Below are 19,317 nucleotides of genomic sequence, written 5' to 3' on the forward strand. Positions count from 1 at the left end.
TGAAATGTCCTTTAACTGGAGTGGTAGGGGACTGAAAACCTGGAGGGGAGAGGGGGGCTGAAAACCTGGAGGGGGGAGAGGGGCTCAAGTAGGCCGCTGCTTCCCTGATCGCAGGATCCTGCCACCTTCCTGCATCGCCACAGCCTTGGGATTGGGTGGAGTGAGAGCCAGTCCTGGCTTGGGCAGGAGAGCAGGGTGGGGCAGCTGTTGGGCCTGTGAGGGCTCGGGAGCAGGAGGGGCTAGGGATGAAGGGGGGGCTGGAGGGGCTGAGGAGCAGGAGAGGCTGGGGGGTTGAGAGGGGACTGGAGGAGCTGGTGGAACAGGAGGGGCTGGGAGGACGGGGGGGCTGGAGGAGCAGGAGGGGCTGGGGGAAAAGGGGGCTGGAGGAGCAGGAGGAGCAGGGGCCTGGTGTGCAGGAGGAGCAGTGCCCGTGACAGGGGCAGGCAAGCCAAGGATCTCTCGTATTGTGGCACAGATGTCAGTGCACTGCTGGACCAGCTCATCTAGCAGCGTGGTGCACCACTCGGCCTCTGCCTGCACCCTCTGCTGGAGAGTCCTGTTCAGGTCCTGCAGGGCCACTACATGCTCCCTCATCCGTGTAGACCCGCCAGTGCCTGCAGGTGCCACGGGTCCGGGATGGTGGTGGGGCGGGTGTGGTGCTCCCCTGTTGGGTAGAGGGTCTGGCTGTGAAGAGAAAGAGAAAGAGACAATCAATGTCTGTGTGCACGTTGCTGTCCTCGAGGGCATGGTGTGGCTGTCAGGGGCTCTCCTTTGGACAGGAGACGCAGGGGTGTTACACGTGACACTGCGTGTGAGTTGGGCAGCGCCCTGAAAGCCTCACAGGGGCCCCACAATGGCAATGGGACTAGATGGCTCCCCACACTGCCAATCCTCCTGTGTGTGGTGACTCCACAAAGCATGTATCTGATGTTCCCTCCCGATGTCCTCGGACACCTGGGAGGCCTCTGGGGTCTGGAGGACCGGCTCCTGAGAGAGGGTCCCTGCTGCCCCCTTTTCCTCCTCCTCCTGGTGCAGCTCTCCCGCCTCTCCTCCCTCATCTTCCTTCCTCAGGGGTCGGTCCATGATACGGTGAGGTAACCCAGACTCCACCACACACAGGCTTCCCCACTGCCCAGGATCTGCTCCAACTCCTGGTAGTAAGGGCAGCTCTCTGGGGCTGCCCCGGAGCGGGAGCTCTGGTCCTGGGCCTTGGCATATCCCTGCCGCAGCTCTTTGACCTTGGCCCTCACTTGTGCCATGGTGCGGGGGTGATGCCCTTTGGTAGTCAGTCCCTGGGCCAGGTGCTCATAGATGTCTGTATTCCTGCGGCGTGTTTGCAGGGCCTGCAGGGCTGCTTCTTGGGACCAGAGCTCCAGCAGGTTTTTTATTTCTGGCCCTGACCAGGCTGGTGCCCGCCTTTTGGTGCCCCTGGGTGGGTCCTCCTCTCTGTGCCAAGAAGGGCCAGGAGGGCCTTGAGGCTGGGACATGGCTGGCACGGGTGCTCTGGCTAGCTGCTGGACAGCAAGGCCTGTCTGGGTGCTTGTGCCTTTAAGAGGCTGCAGCAAGGAGCCACAGAGGTGCTCTACATGTAAACGCAGTGGCGGCCCGTCAGTACAGGTGTTCTAGGTGGTCGCCTAGGGCATCAAGATAAACGGTCGTTGAGGGCTTTGGAGGCGGGGGCGCCGATTGTGCGTTTTGCCTAGGGCACCATTTGCCGGCAGCTCATCTAGAGCCACTCCTGTGTAAAGGCTAGACTGTCCACCAGAGCTTCTTCCTGGAGGCCTTTTTTTTTTTTTTTTTTTTTGACAGAACAGGCTCCCTGCGTCCACACATACCTTTTTCCAACAGATCTCTGTCAAAAAAGGCGTTCTCCCTCGTAAAACGAGGTTTACCACTGTCGACAAAGCCGCTGCATTCTGTCAATTTACTGTCGACAGAATGTGGTGGTAGTCTAGATGCAGGTATAATTTTTTCAAAAAAGGCCACTTTTTTTTAAAAAAAAAAAAAACCCTGTAGTCTAGACACACCCCATGCTGAAGCTGGTAGGTCAAAGGGAAAGAATAGGACTGATGTGCTGAGCTTGTGTTCTGAAGAAATAAAACGCAGTCTCTGAAGAAAGGGGACTGGAATCTTATGGCTAGAGAATGTTCTGTGATATGCAAGTTCTTTGATTCGCAAGTTTGAGAGTTAGCTCAGTGGCTCACACTTTGTGTAAAGAGCAAAGCAAAGAGGGGATCCAATGGAAACAAGTGTTTGACCACCATGGGGGAGGGCGTATATTCCAGCAGTCATTAGCTGGAGTTATTTGCATATCTCAGTGGCCTGATATATAATGCTCCAAAGCGGGAAGTTTTTCGTGTGTTTTTATTTCATTATTTTTTAAATAAAACCATCAATGATTTTCTTCTGAAAAAACGCTGGTTATATAAACTGCAGAACACCAGGCACTGCTCTGTCCACCCAGATGTGCTGAAAGTCATAAATAAAACTCTAAGAGAGGAATAAAAGCCTGGGGCCTCTGAACAGGAGAGATTTCTAGTTCATGTCAGGGTCCAGCTTTTCCTTCTTACAGGCCAAACGTCACCATGACAAAAATGTAATAACATAAATACAAATAAAAATAATTTCCAGATGAGATGTAATGTTTTGTTTTATTGCCATTTATGTAAATTTGGCCTCAATTCCCAACCAGATTTGTTTACAGCAGCCATGTAATAGTGTAATAACAATAACAACAATATTATTTATTCATATTTGTGTCCTTCCTAAAGGACACCAGAAGCACTATGCCATCCATGGATGAGCAGCCTCCCCTTGGGTGGAACATGACAGTTGTTTTAAAACAGAGCATGGCAATACTACCCAAGAGTTTAGGATAGGAAGCGAGGAATACGCTATCCTGTTTATCGGTGTTGTTTGGCATATGCTATTTTCATGTGGGTAACGCATTTATTAACACTATCCCATTCTGGGAAGAGATTGATGGCTCTATTGTGGGGAGGTGGTAGGTAGAAATAGCAAGTGGAACATCAATGAACCAGACAGTGTACATGTGCACATGTTTGAAATAGCTAGCTTTATCTCTGGGGGAAAGTCAAGGAATCAAAAAGTAACCACCTGAACCAGCATTAGCTAAGGATCCAGTGTTATAATCCTTACCATTATGAACATATCTGTGAGGTTATTATAGTTTGCTATTTGTGTTTGTTATAGTGCCTAGATACCCACATTTAATGACCTGGTGGCAAGATCTGTATTTTTGTACCCCACCCTTAGACATCATTTAGCATAGTTTATACACATTGGCTGTGTCTACATTGGCACCCCTTTCCGGAAAAGGGATGCTAATGTAGACTTTGGAATAGGCAAATCCGCGGGGGATTTAAATATCCCCCGCGGCATTTGCATTAACATGGCTGCCGCTTTTTTCCGGCTTGGGGAAAAGCCGGAGAAAAGCGCCAGTCTAGACGTTATTCTCCGGAAAATAAACCCTTTTCCGGAGGATTTCTTATTCCTACGTTCCTTTTCAAAGCAAAGCAAAGCAAAGGGTTTATTTTCCGGAGAACAACGTCTAGACTGGCGCTTTTCTCCGGCTTTTCCCCAAGCCGGAAAAAAGCGGCAGCCATGTTAATGCAAATACCGCGGGGGAAATTTAAATCCCCCGCGTATTTGCCTATTCCAAAGTCTACATTAGCATCCCTTTTCCAGAAAGGGGTGCCAATGTAGACACAGCCATTTTGTTCCTTTTGTTGTGATCCTTCCTCATAATCAATCCCTCAGACTCCTAGTGATAGAAATGTAGCCGTGTTAGTCTGGGGTAGTTGAAGCAAAATGCAGGACAATGTAGCACTTTAAAGACTAACAAGATGGTTTATTAGATGATGAGCTTTCGTGGGCCAGACCCACTTCCTCAGATCAAATAGTGGAAGAAAGTAGTCACAACCATATATACCAAAGGATACAATTAAAAAAAATGAACAAATATGAAAAGGACAAATCACATTGCAGAACAGAACATTGCATTACCTTCCTTCCTCCCCCTCCCCCCCCCCCCCCCCCCCGCATCCCCCTTCTGTTCTGCAATGTGATTTGTCCTTTTCATATTTGTTCATTTTTTTAATTGTATCCTTTGGTATATATGGTTGTGACTACTTTCTTCCACTATTTGATCTGAGGAAGTGGGTCTGGCCCACGAAAGCTCATCATCTAATAGGTTATTCTTGATTAGAATTGTATGCTCCTCAGCTAGGAGCAGTGTGAATGGGACAGAGTGGACAACACAGTTTTCGGCAACTTTCAACTAAAGAAGAAAATCTTTTGTCATGTCAGGCAAAAACTATGGTAGTTTGAAAGTTGAGTTTGGCTGGAAGATACCTGGGAGAGCACAGTTGGTGTTTCACTTCCTAATTTCCCCTGAGCAATGAGAAGATGGGATTACACAGAATCTGGTGTATAAAAAAGAGAGCGCCTTTCCCCACTTCCCTGAGGAGGAGAAAACAGATTGAGCATAAGCTTTTCTGGTTTCACAAGAACCAGGACCAGCTAGATTATAATTCAGCTCTCTAGAGGTAACAAATTAATGGCATGATTCTTTCTGTGTAGTCGTGGTCTATTGTCCTGATTGGCCTGATTCTCTGTTGATTTACTGTAATGTCAATTAGAAGCAGGGGTGCCGACAGCCTCCGGGGACCCTCGGACAAGGTTAGTGTGTGGGAGGCTGGTTCCTGAGTCCTGGAAGGGGCGGGGTCTCAGGTAGAAGGGACAGTGGTGGGGCAGCCAACCCTCTGTGCAGTCCAGAGTGTGGCACTCCCTCCCCCTGAGTCCTCAGAACCTCCCAAAGCATGCCATACATTGCTCTGGGCAGTGATTTCAAGGGTCTGGGGCTCTGGCCACTGCCACAATAGCAGCGGTGGCGGCTGGGAGGCCCGGGCCCTTTTGAATCGCTGGGCTCCAGGGCAACTATGTCTTCCTCTGTTGGCAAGCCTAATCTGGAGTCACACCACTGAAACCGGTCAAGGTGCACCAGTGTAAAACTAGTATAAGATCAGCCTCCATCCCATTACTATTTATGGGCCCAGTCCTAACAGGTCTTGAACACTCAGGCTGCCTGTTGCCTTCAGAGGGTGCTCTGCGCTTTGGCAGATCAGGCCATGCATGTAGTGTTGATGAATTACAATAGCCAGCCCCAATTCTGCTAATTTATGTGTCATTGCCCATGTTGAAATGACTGAACAGAGTCTTATCTCTAATTTTCTGTGGGTTTGTTGAAGGGAGCCAGAGCGCAGATGATAAGGACAATAAGAATTGAGCATGATTCAGTGGAGTGACGTGGACAACAGCTTCAGGGACCCACCGTTTCTTGCCCAGGGTCTGCTGACATTTAGTCAGAGTCACAAGGCAGGCAACTGTCATATTTCCATTGAACTGAGATCTTCAGAGGAATTGGGAAACGTTATGAAATGGAGGCCAAGTCTACCCTGGCACGTTAGAGCGCTGTAATTTTCCGGCTCAGGGGGTGTGAAAAACCACCCTCTCACACACCTGACTGCAGCAAGTTACAGCGCTGTAACACGCTAGTCAGGGGCAGATGACCGTTCTGCGGGGCCCCGGGCAGTATATTTCCGCGGGGCCCCCTTTTGCCACGGCGCATGCGCAGGGCTTTTTGAGGCGCGGGGTCCGGGGCGGCCGCCCCGTTCGCCCTGCCCTATATCCGCCCCTGGCACCAGTGTTATCCAGGCTATGGAGCTGGGAGCTATGCTCCCAGCGCTGCTAGCTACTCCCCATCTGTAGGTAGTTTACATAGAGCGCTGGGAGAGCTAGTGCGGTGGCCACACTTTCAGTTTAAAGCACTACTGCAGCTGCGCTTTACATTGTTAAGACAAGGCCAGAGTGGCAGCATCTCCCCCTTCCCCAAGAAAGTGCTGTTGTATGTTAGAATGTGACTGCTTTGTCTCTGTGGTCGCACATGGCTATTCTCATGATTTCCAGTATATATAAAGAAATCACCAAACAGAATGAATGTTTAGTGCCAGATGGTGATGCAAAGAAAATCCTTTTCAAGGACAACGGCCACAAAGAGAATGTTTTATTGGGCTGGGTGAGACTTTTCTTGTAAGATTGGGAGTAAAAGGTGGGCAATTTCCCTGCTGGACATTTACATTAAGAGGTGGGTTGAATCAGCTCCCAAAAGGGCAGATACAAGAAATAGGGAACCAGATGTAAAGTAGCAAAGCTCAATGATTTCAATGCATCATTGATCTCAGTGACTTGTTCTGATTTACATTAGGTAAGGATCTGGCTTTGGTAAGTGTTAGCTTGCAGGTAGACATATAACCCTTCTTAACGTACCTTTAAACTATCAATGGACTTGTTAAGTTGGCCCAAACTACTATATTCCTACTGGCTTATTAGAGGTGGTACTTTCTTGTGTGGAAAAAAACATCATGGGGGGTTGGGAAGGCAGTGCACTGCCTGATCTTTGAGGCAAGATTCGGTGAAGATGGCATTTGAGGAAAATACCTGATTACACTGGAAGTAGTCGGTTATTTCATCCTGCACCATCTTCATTTCCAGTCCATTTCCATATGTCCTGAACTCCACCAAACTCATCTGCTATCTGTTCCATGTCTTCAGGGCTCAGTGTGCATGGAGTAAATAATCTCTGGAACTCACCGTCACATGACAGAGCATGATAAAACCCTAGATACTAAAAATATCATGCACAGTTATATGTTAGCATAAACAATATCATTGTTCATGCTTCAAGACATAAATTGACCATCAGATACATAAGATCAGAGGAAATACCTCCCACATAGACATGTTATTGCTCACTGTGTGGTTTTGGCTGCTAGGAAAGGACAGGATACTCAAATATATGGACCTGTGATCTGAACTTGTATGAAAATTTCTATGGTCCACAATTATTTCTGAAATAGCTCCACCAGGCAATTGGTAACATAAATTGAGCTAAAGGCTTTTAAACAAATAGCAGGTTCAAGTTAAATATTAACCTTTGGTCATTCCAACTTTGATAACTTTGGCCTTCACGTTGATCATTTAATGTTCTCCTTTCTGTTGCCTCAGTAACTGCAGCCCTAAAAGACCTTGATTTTTAGTCAGCAAAAAAATAAAGTTTGTGCTGAAATTTGTTTAGGCCTCTGTTGATAAGTGTCTGTGCTCCAAGTCAATTTTCAGACAAACAAGACCTGGAACTGTTGGAAATGTACTGTATGTTTTAATGCAATCGTTGCATAACATTACCAGATGTTTCAGAGCCTTAACTCTGTAAAAATCAAATACTTTCTAATTCATATTCTTCGTAATCAAAATGAGTGACACCCACCACATAATTTTGCAAGCCAATAGTGTATTATTTAAAAAGCTAATAGAACTGTTCATTAATCACACAACACATACTTATTAATGTACAGAACATATATGCCCTCTTTGTTACGCTATTGAAACATACATATGGGCTGTGTCTACATTGGCACCCTTTTCCGGAAAAGGGATGCTAATGAGACACTTCGGAATTGCAAATGCCCCGGGGGATTTAAATATCCCCCGCGGCATTTGCATGAACATGGCTGCCGCTTTTTTCCGGCTTGGGGCTTTGCCGGAGAAAAGCGCCAGTCTAGACGGGATCTTTCGGAAAATAAAGCCTTTTCCGGAAGATCCCTTATTCCTCTTAAAATCAGGAATAAGGGATCTTCCAGAAAAGGCTTTATTTTCCGAAAGATCCCGTCTAGACTGGCGCTTTTCTCCGGCAAAGCCCCGAGCTGGAAAAAAGCGGCAGCCATGTTCATGCAAATGCCGCGGGGGATATTTAAATCCCCCGCGGCATTTGCAATTCCGAAGTGTCTCATTGGCACCCTTTTCCAGAAAAGGGATGCTAATGTAGACACAGCCATGCAGAATAGACTGAATTTACAAATGGTGGGCTCATAAATTTCTCCCTCAAAATATGTACTTTTACCCATCATGTTTCCAAGTATCAAATTTGCATTAGAGATGGGCAGAAAACAAAAAATCAGGCATAAAGAAACTCTCGTATCCACTATACAAAATTTGGGGCACTAGAACTCAGCTCTGGATCCAGTGCCTACTTTTGCACACACATTCTAGGTGGTGTAAATTAGCATAGCAGATACACCAATTTACATCAGTTGAGGGTTTGGCCCGCCATCTTTATAAAGCAATTCTCCTGTCTTTGGATGCAAATGTTGCAGTTTGCGTCTCTCTCGATATTGCAATTATTCGCCCTGGCAATTATGTAGCTCCTACGTCTCTGTTGGCGTACTTAATGTGGAACATGGGTACATTATGTGTACAAGCACAACCTACAAATTTCTCTTTCAGCCTCTTTGGAAATGTCTGATGTAGATGCCAGTTTCTAAAACTGCAGGCTGCAGATACAGGGCTCAGTACTTGAAGCCACAGGCAAAGCACCCATTGATTTGAAAGGTGCACATTCAGGGCCATGTGATTTATTCCATGTTTCACATCTGACATTTAATATAAAGTTTTACAGTCTTGATCCCAATGAAAAATGTTGTATGAACTTAGAGGGATTTGGATCAGACCCTTAATCTTTTGACATTAAAGCTATGGGGGCCACATGCATTCTGGCAATAAGAAGTTGCCACTCCTACTGGAGGGTTACATTGAGTCTACTACTGCCCCAATTACCAAAGAATTGAGGGGGGATCATCCTGGCACCACGCCAGGCTTCCTAGAAGTCAGATCTGGGGCTGTGGTTTTGGTTTCTCTTTTCCAAAAGGAGTTCACTGAATTCTTCACTTGTGGCACAGTCTCTGAAAGGACACCCCACAGAGACACCCCCCTCAGATGTGTTTTCACACATATCCACCCTGTGATTAAAACCACAAAAACAAAAAACAATCCACCGCATATTTGGCCATCCACAAGCCTTCACTTTTAAATCAGGTTGGCAAAAGCTCAAAAGACAACAGCTGTAAAACCACTGTGAAGCAAAATACAAATACAACGAAATATCATAAAGCCCAAGTGAAATCAGCTCTTCACGTAACTCTGGCATATACATACATGCACGCACTAATGGCAAGGCAAGGTTGGTGTGGCACAGGGCTAAGTATCACTCCAGGCTCAAAGTGACCACATTCTCCTGGGAAGAAGGGAAAGAGAAGAGCCAGCTTCCTGCCTCAAGTGAAACCATAATCCTGAGCTGCATGAGAAAGCTTCCAAGCCTTCAGATGGTGAATTATTTATCGGCTGACGTGGAACAATGCACACACTGTAGTCAATGCACAAGATTCCCAATATGTGTTGCATTAGAAAGCAAAGAGACTTATATAATTATTTGTTTTTCATTTGCAGGAACACAGACTCCCTTCTCATCTGCTTTAAAATTTGTCATTACCAACCAGGAGCTCTAAATGTCTTTAGGCAGATCTTTCATAAGTGATCAGTTATTGTAATATTAAAACCAGAGGTGAAAGTACGCAGGTGTGCCCTGGTGCTCAGCTCTGGCAAGAGCTGGCTGAGCTGCAGCAAAAGCCAGCAGGGAGCTATTTAAAGAGCTGGCAGAGAACCGGGTAGCAATAGGACAGTCCCTGTCCAAAATTTTAAGTTACTTTCACCGCTGATTAAAACTAATTGAAAGTGCTGGTGAAAGGTGCTCAATCCAAGCCCTGGAATCTTTTCTGAAACCACAGAACCTGTCTAGGACAGGCCATAGCTAGACATGTCTCCCCAGAAAATCTCCTGAAATGGGTTCCTATTGCTTTTTATTTATTCCTGTGTCTGTTTCAATATGTCTCTGTAGAGCATAAGCTCCTAGGGGCAGGGACCCCTTTTTCAAATCACTCTGTACAGCCCCTTTCATAAAAGCGCTAGATGAATAGTAACAAGCCTCATTTTCAGTAAAGAAGAACCTGCCCCTCCCCCATGGTTAGTTTTCCTGCCCTGTTCCTGGGCATCGTTGCTGAGCTCACAAACAAGGATGCCAGTTAATGTCACATACACAATAGTGGTGGCCACCATGATGTGGCCCCCTCTCCCCTAGGAACTGGACTGAGATCACCAGTCTCAATCCACAGAGGAGCCCCTGAGCAGTTGTCAGATTGTATCCACTTCGCTTCTCACCGACCTGGTTTGGATCAGCAACAGAGACCTAGAGGAGAAATTTTTTTTTATCTTCTTACCAAACCTCTGAGCTAGCTCTTAATTATTTTAATTTTTAATTAGAAATCAGTTCCTCAGTTAACTAGTAGATACACTGACAGCCTGAGAAAAACAAACAGCAATTCTGCTGCAGAAACCAAGCCCCTAAAGTGCCACCTCTTTAGATGGAACCCAGAGAACCAGCATAGGGAGTGGGGTAGGGCATTGCCAGGCACTGGGACATAAAATTCCACATCATCACAGGAGATGCTGGTCTCAGTTCTCTTCTTGGGGCAAATATTTAGCACCTGCGTTACCTGCTTCACAACCCAGTAAACACTTCAGGCAACCCCTTCATAGCTGATTGGTCATTTACAAAATATCAAAACTGAAAGATGGGGCTGGTGAGAGGCACTCAAATCAAAGCCCTGCAGTCTTATTTGATAACTCCGAAAAGGTCCAGTTTTCTCTTGGGCTACGTCTACACTGGCCCCTTTTCCGGAAGGGGCATGTAAATTTCATGAGTCGTCGTAGGGAAATCCGCGGGGGATTTAAATATCCCCCGCGGCATTTAAATAAAAATGTCCGCCGCTTTTTTCCGGCTTTTAAAAAAGCCGGAAAAGAGCGTCTAGACTGGCCCCGATCCTCCAGAAAAAGCGCCCTTTTCCGGAGGGTCTTATTCCTTCCTTCAAAGTAGGAATAAGAGCCTCCGGAAAAGGGCACTTTTTCCGGAGGATCGGGGCCAGTCTAGACGCTCTTTTCCGGCTTTTTTAAAAGCCGGAAAAAAGCGGCGGACATTTTTATTTAAATGCCGCGGGGGATATTTAAATCCCCCGCGGATTTCCCTATGACGACTCATGAAATTTACATGCCCCTTCCGGAAAAGGGGCCAGTGTAGACGTAGCCTTGGAATGTCTCAGTGGTTTTTGTGATGAGAAAACAAGTCGCCTTAAAATTGGACTAATACCATTAATTCTTATTGACTCTTTGCTGGCAGTCCCGGGTAAAGTGGATTCCTCTTTTGAGCCTATAGACAGTCCCTACTGGTCAGGATTTTGCAGAAACAAAAAAACAGGACTATGTAGCACTTTAGGGTATGTCTACACTACAAAGTTATTTCGAACTAACGGATGTTAGTTCGAATTAACTTTCATAGGCGCTACACTAGCGCTCCGCTAGTTCGAACTTAATTCAAACTAGTGGAGCACTTAGTTCGAACTAGGTAAACCTCATTTTACGAGGATTAAGCCTAGTTCGAACTTCCTAGTTCGAATTAAGGGATATGTAGCCCCTTAATTCGAACTAGTGGGAGGCTAGCCCTCCCCAGCTTTCCGTGGTGGCCACTCTGGGCACCACCAGGGAAACTTGAATGCCCCCCTCCCAGCCCCGGAGCCCTTAAAGGGGCACGGGCTGGCTACGATGCCCGTGCCAGGTGCAAGCCTGCCAGCACCCAGCTAGCAGACCCTGCACCTGGCACGGCTTGAGCCAGCCACCCGATGCCCCCCAGCCCTCCCCCTCTTCCCGGGACCAGGCTGGCGGCTCCCGGGAGCTTGCCCGGGACCGCAAGAGGCAGGCACCCGCCTGGTCTAGTGCAGACATCGTGGACCTCGTCCACGACCTCTGCACTAGGCACAGGAAAGCAGCCGTGTAGGGCAGGAGAGCTGCCAGCCTGGCCACCCAGGAGCAGGTGTGCATGAAAATCAAGGTGGTCCGCTGAGACCCCTGACCCTGAGCCCTGAGCTTACAATGGCCGTACTGGGTCAGACCAAAGGTCCATCTAGCCCAGTAGCCTGTCTGCCGACAGCGGCCAACACTAGGGACCCTGGAGGGGATGGACCGAAGACAGTGACCAAGCCATTTGTCTCGTGCCATCCCTCTCCAGCCTTCCACAAACTTTGGGCAGGGATACCACTCCTGCCCCCTGGCTAATACCACTCCATGGACCCAACCTCCATGATTTTATCTCACTTCTCTTTAAACTCTGTTCTAGTTCTAGCCTTCACAGCCTCCTGCAGCAAGGAGTTCCACAGGTTGACTCTTTTCTTTGTGAAGAACAACTTTCTGTTACTAGTTTGAAGCCTGCTACCCATTCCTTTCCTTTGGTGTCCTCTAGTCCTTCTATTATGGGAACTAATGAAGAACTTTTCTGTATGCACCCTCTTCACCCCACTCATGCTTTTATAGACCTCTATCCTATCCCCCCTCAGTCTCCTCTTTTCTAAACTGAAAAGTCCCAGTCTCTTTAGCCTTTCTTCATATGGGACCTGTTCCAAACCTCTGATCATTTTAGTTGTCCTCCCCTCTCCCAGCCTCTCTCTTCCCCTCTCCCACCTCCTTTTCCCAGTCTCCCCCAGTTTTGTTCAATAAAGAGAGATTCTATTTTTGACCACATGTTTTCTTTATCTGGTACATCAGGAAGGGGGGCTAGGGAAGGGTAAGTAGAAGGAGGTGAGGGAGGAATGGGGTACGAGCCCCCAGTGGGGAGGACTGGGCTGGCTCTGTGGGCTTCTGGAGGTGGAAGCTCTCCTGCAGCCCCCCAATTGCCCCTTCTCCCCAGATGGCAGCCTGCGGCAAGTGCAGCCGGTCTGATGGCCGAGTGCTGTGATGTGCCCAGTATGGGCACTCAGGGCACTCCAAGCCAGGACTGCTTTGCAAGCAGGGCACCCCTGAGAACTGTCTGTCCGGGGTGGGGGTCGGGTCCCTTTAAGCACAGCCCTCGGCTTGCCTGAGGCAGCAGCTCCACGGTCTAAGTCCTCATCTGATGCCTGCCGGCACTGCTTCCGGCCATCCTTAACCCCGGTTCAGGGTCCACTTAATGTAGACATGCTAGTTTGAATTAGCAAAACGCTAATTCGAACTAGTTTTTTAGTCTGGATCTGTTAGTTCAAATTAGCTTAGTTCGAATTAACTAATTCAAACTAAATTAGTTCGAATTAGCGCTGTAGTGTAGACATACCCTTAAAGACTAACAAGATGGTTTATTAGGTGATGAGCTTTCGTGGGCCAGACCCACTTCCTCAGATCAGATACTATTTGATCTGAGGAAGTGGGTCTGGCCCACGAAAGCTCATCACCTAATAAACCATCTTGTTAGTCTTTAAAGTGCTACATAGTCCTGCTTTTTGTTTCAGCTAGACTAGACTAACACAGCTACATCTCTATTAGGATTTTGAAGCACATTCAATTGCTACTGCCTGATCTGTGCATCAGGTAAAGGAGTTCAGACACCAGTTCACTCATTCTAGCACTTTTCATCAGCAAACATTTCATTCACAAACATTCAATTTTTTAAATGACGAGGATGCGACGTTACAGAAAGCTGTATCTTGAGGCTATAATCCTGGGTATCCAAAGGGAAGGCTGGAATTCTGCCTTGTTTTGCCCAGTATTGCAGTGCACATATCCGATGATAGGATCTCATTAGCATGTTATGAAATTTGGTATAAATCCCCAATATCCAGGAAACTCCCACGACAATCAGACACAGTAGGGAGCATTAAAGACACAACAGTAGTAACCTGGATTTTCATAAAGTTTGCCATGAAGCTAATTGACTCCCAGGCTGTGGATCCAAGCACTCAGTTTCAGATCATGCTGTGGAAGGCAAAATATGTATCTTTACTGAAACAGCACAGTCAAGGTGCTGAAAATAAATCTCCATTGTTCGCCTGAGGAAGCCATTTTCTTGTCAGTTTTTGTTGTGTCCATCCTCCCTAGTAAAAATACAAAGATGGATGCAAATTAAATGGGTTTTTTTCAGTTGCTCTTGGAAATGACACCAGTATCTCCGAGTCCTGACCATTACTTGGATTTCAGTGTGGAGGGCAGAGTAGACCTCACCGGTTTTAATGACAATGGAGACAAGCTTCGGTTAGACTGAAAACTGTCTCTGTAGTTGATTAAATCCATTCTCCACTCCAAGTTGCCTAGATGTAAGCACTGGATGTTACTGTTGTTTTGCGGAAATGACTCTGAATTAAGGAAAGTACCGCTCCTGATAAAAGTATCATAAACCACAGTTTTATCTAGTGATAGCAGTTCCAAACAAAACACATGAAACTTTACACTCTCTTTACAATATTTAATCACCCAGATCAGTGTAGTCAGTGGTAAATAATGAAATAAAGGAACAGCCTGTAACAGCTCCTTTTAGCACCTTTGCCTGCTTGGTTCTATGACCTGAACTGAATAACTGCTTCCTCTTCTATTCTTCATTCCCTTTATTATCTTGGGGTGGGGGTGGGGTGGAGATTGCTAAACTTGCTCTTTGCCTTTACTTTCCTTGCCCTTACACAATATTGCTGCTAAGTACATTTCAGAACCATTTGATTACTGATGAAATAGCTTGCATAGATGACAGGCTACATTTCATACCCTCTCCCTGCTGTATTATTGCAGGGACAGTGGGTTGCTGGCTGCGATGTAAGGCCAAAGCATGGGTCTTTGGGAGTCTCAGCAATCTGAAAGTATTAGACATGGGTTAGTGATGACTGTCATGCTGGACAGGAATCCACATCTTCAGCCAGAACAAAACAGCATGTTCTGCTCTGCCAGAAGTGGATCCAAACACCCTCAACTTGGGGAAAATTCAGATATGATCTAGGCCTGACCTTTGCATAAGGCTAACAGGTGGAATGGAACCTGGGACCACTGGAGCTTAGTACATGAGCTTTTACAGCTTGAACTAAAAGCCAGTTTGTTCTCAGTTAAGGCTGTAGAGCAAATTCATTTTCTCTGTCTGTAAGTAGTCTCTACGGCTATGTCTAGACTGCAAGCCTCTTTCGAAAAAGAGCGTCTAGACTGCAAGCAGTACTTTTGAAAAAGCAAGCCGCTTTTTCGAAAGAAAGCAGCGAGTGAGTCTGGATGCTCTCTTTCTAAAAAGCCCTGTTGGCATTCAAGAACGCCTTTTTTCGAAAGAGCACTTTTGAAAAAAGGCGTTCTTCCTCGTGAAATGAGGTTTACCGCCGTCAAAAGAAAAGCCGCGTTCTTTCGATTTAATTTAGAAAGAACGCGGCTGCAGTCTAGACGCAGGTGAAGTTTTTTCGAAAAAAGGCTACTTTTTAAAAAAAAAAACCTGAGTCTGGATACAGACTACATGGGACAGTGACCCACACCCAGAACGTGTATGGGTTATATTTACATCTCTGATCTATACGTGTTGAGAATTTTCCTTCCTAGGAATTTGGAATCAAATCACTGTCTAGCCATTTTGTGGTGAATTCTCCACAAGCTGCAGTTGTACCAATTTGCACCCCCCACTTTGAAGTTGCAAACATCTGCTTTTGCATTAGTACTTGCTTGCACCCTTTAAACATGCACACACAGGGATGGAGTTAAAGTGTGAGTGCTGTGCCGAGTCTTATGTGTGCACAGCTGTTAGATTATTTAAAGGATGCTTACAAGGGCTGGAATTTTTAACAGGTTTTTCCATCTGTATATAACTGGTGAAAGTAAGTGTGTGTGCAATAAGTCTAGTGGGCTTGAGGCTGAATAGAGGCTCAGCTGACAATTTATACTGCCGGGATTATCATGAGTTCTATGATTTCATTGCATCCTTTTGTAGGCACTGACTTCTAGCACTGCATCTGCAGAGGGTGGGATGCTTGGCCAATGGTTGTGGTGTCTGAGAAGTGATTCCTCCCTTGGTGAGGGGTCCGAGAGTATGAAAAGAGGGACAGGGCTTTCCCAGCCCATCTGACATAACTGCTAAAACTTAGGAAAGTTTAAGATTAGTTGCTGGATATTCTCCTCTGTGCCACATGCATTTAAATTGTGGTTAAATGGTTAATAAAATGAAACTGTTTGATGCACGTTATCAGTCCAATGTTAATAACCACACAGGTGCAATTGTCTACACAAAACTGTGCATGAAATTGCATGCTTAATTTGTGCACCCAATTACCCTGTTCACACCCAGCTGGAACTGAACACAAACACTCCACCTCCTTCCAAAGCCAGCTCCGAACCAGTCAGAGGGCCAAGAGAAAGAAAGAAAAGTTTTTCCCATTGTATCAGATTCCCTTTCACCATCACTTATCAATTATATAATCCTACTTCATTATTGACTTCAGAGTCTTTCCACTTCCTCTGCACAAATTAACAGCTCTGCAAATTGACTGCCATACCTTGGGCTCAAGTCAGTTCCTGTGCTCCCATGTAGAAATGCCATCTATTACGTCACTATTACAATTTATATTTACCAGTGTACCTCTAATCCATGAGGATTATACATGCACGGGGCCAAATATTAACCCTGGTGTAACTCTAAATTTTATCCCTGGTGCAATGCCATTGTTTCAGAATGGCTATATCTCCTGGAGATGAGTTTCCATAGCAGTGCCATCCAGGAGATCTCAGCCTACAGACCACATTGTGTTTGGAGCATGGCTATTGCTTTCCTAGGCTGAGAGTCTGAAGTCTATCAAAGTGGGTTGGATGCCCAATTCCAAATAAAAATGAATGGTAATCAGGTATCCAAGTCCCTCATCTTTGAAAATCTCAGCCTTTGGCTCTTGAGAGTGCACACTGCTAGCTACTTAGCTCCAAGCAAAACATTGTCCTAGAACAGTTGTCACGAATCACTGAACTGGAGTGTTGACCCTGTGTAGCTTTTGTGTTTGGACCTTATATCTGCTTAACAAGTCTTTCATTTTAACCAGGGCATTCATGCGGCACACTTTTAATCCCTCACTGCCTCTGAAGAAAAGTAATTGTAGGTGAAATCCTGGCCCGGTTGAAGTCAATGGCTGTGTTCCCATTGACTTAAGTGAGGCTAGTACTTTACCTTTTGTCTCTATGGCTACATCTACACTGTACAGTTATTTCTGAATAAGCTATTCCAGAATAGTTATTCCGAAATAGTTACTCCAGAATAGTTATTCCGAAATAACTTTTTTTGAAATAACATGTCTACACTACAGGGAAGCCTCAAAATTAGTCTGAGGCAGGCTTTCCTAAGGTAGACGTGCTATCTCGATTTAGAGCCCAGGAGGAATAACTTAGAATGGCCCTGGTGAGGGGCTATTTTGAAATAACAGCAGTGGAGTGTCTACACACGCCTTATTTTGAAATAGCAATTTCAGAACAGGCGTTATTCTTCATAGAATAAGGTTCACAGAAGGCAGAATAAGCCATCTGTTATTTCAAAATTATTTCAAAATAACAGAATTGCTGTGTAGATGCTCACATAGTTATTTCAGAATAACGGCCATTATTCCAAAATAACTTTGCTGTGTAGACCGATGCTGCACATAGAAGAAGTGATTGCATGTATTAAGTGCAAGATGAAAAGGGGAGGAGCTGGAGAATTAGCCTGATCCTGCATTAAGGGAAGCCTCATTACACAGCTATCTAATAGGAGCCAAAGTAGGGAGTCATAGCTAAGCACTGAATAAACACATTTATCCTCCTCAGACCCCACCTTCTGTGCCCACGTTATCCTGGAATCTTTTGCAAGAAAGGTGGAAGGATAAGAATGACAGAATAGGAGCAGACTCCAGTTCCATATTGGCCCTTGAGAGTCTTGGTTGGTTGTCCCTGATTTCTTGTTTGTGCTTTTTATCAAACAAGACAAATAGAATAGACCAATTAACAGCGGCAAAAGGGTGAAAGGGAAAATCATCCATAAAAGGAACTGAATGTTGAAAATAATTCAAACAATTCCCTTGTATGAGACTGAGTGTTTGTCTTGGCCAAAGATCTGACATAGCAACCCTCTGTCACCATGTTGCTTTTCTTTCTCTTTTGTTGACCAAGCTCTGGGTCCTAGAGGAGGGTTCCTCAGGTTAGAGGCAGTCATGGTGGAGGAGTTCTCTAGGTCCATACCAATAAACAGAGGTGAGCTTGGAGAAGTGATGACTAAGACAGGACATTCTAACCATCTGTAAATATTAGAAGCCTGTAAATATTAGAGAAAAAGAGAAAGTGGACCTGCTTAGGGTGCTACAGGCGGGATAATTAAGAGCAATAGGGTAAGACTAACCAATGGAAATGTTAGGCTTAAATGGGAGGAAAAGTTTCCTAACAGTGCTTTCTACTAGACTGTAGAATATTCCCAGAAGGGAAGTGGTTGAAACCTCATATGTTGAAACAATTTTCAAATTAGATTGGATCAAGACACTGAAGAATAAACTTTTTCAGAGAGAAATTAACTGGATAATTTAATTGCTTTTTTCCCCCTGTCTCTAAAGTATCTTGTTTTATAAACCACACAATGCACTGCAGACCAATTGCGTGTATTAAAAATGGATCACAGATCTTTTCAAATGGCTTGTGATCTTAAGCATGCAGTTTGTCTGAACAAATTAAAGTTTCCAGCACATGTATTGCTGTAAACTGGTTTCACAGACTACATTTAATAGACATAAATCCATTTAAAAGGGACTTCTCTGCATCCTCGAGCTGGATAATAGGAACAGATGTGAACGGATATTTTTAATTTCTGTGACCTTAAGAAGCCTTTCAATTTTTAAAGAGTTTCATAAGACAAAACCCATGAAATTGTTCTTTATAGTAACTCATGAAAATGCATTTGTGTAGCTATTTGTTTGATGCAGTACAGTACATCTGTGTTTTACTTACATGAACAGATACAATAACAGAGCAATTAGAACCTGATCCAAAGTTTCTTTGATCAAGGGGAATATTTCTAACTGAATCCAGTGGACTTTGGATCAGGGCCTGATCCTGCAACACTTCCTCACATGACTAATCCTGAACCCACATGCAAAGCATGGTTGAAGACAATGGGACTACTAATAAGACAAAAGAAAGAATTGCTCACATCTCCAAGGTCAGTTCTGATTTTCTTCATACTCAGACAAAACTCCTCTTGACTTCAGTGGAAGTTTTGTTGGAAAAAGACCTCAGACTTTTGTCAAATAGTTTGTAGCCTTATTAATTACATTAGAGTGACTCCTATTAATGGCAGCATGAAAGGAGATTCAGGCCTTACAAATCTGTGCACAATTCATTTGGACTATTTAGGAGTCAGAGGGTAGATGTTTCCCTTAATACTTCCTGCGGAGTTTGCTATGAGTTATTATCAGGGCTGGCCTTGTCACTCAAGGAGGAAAACATTTTCACTGCCCTTCCTTCCCATCTCGCCCACAAAAGGTATAAGCAAAACAACCAACAAAAACACGTTGGCTGCAAGGGTGGGCGACCTGATCA

General features: G+C 45.4%; 1 long non-coding RNA gene across 1 annotated transcript in view; it reads right to left on the reverse strand.

The window, feature by feature from the left end:
• Positions 1-291: 291 nt before the first annotated feature.
• LOC142830927 (uncharacterized) overlaps positions 292-19,317 on the reverse strand; it is a 60,404-nt gene continuing 41,378 nt past the window's right edge. The window contains exons 2-3 of the long non-coding RNA XR_012906478.1: positions 6,520-6,706; positions 292-684 (exon numbers count right to left, since the gene is read on the reverse strand). This is a non-coding gene — a long non-coding RNA (uncharacterized LOC142830927). The remainder of the gene's footprint in view (positions 685-6,519; positions 6,707-19,317) is intronic.

This window comes from Pelodiscus sinensis, chromosome 11 (genome assembly GCF_049634645.1).
Source record: "Pelodiscus sinensis isolate JC-2024 chromosome 11, ASM4963464v1, whole genome shotgun sequence".
In the NCBI taxonomy this organism is placed as follows: Eukaryota; Metazoa; Chordata; order Testudines; family Trionychidae; genus Pelodiscus; species Pelodiscus sinensis.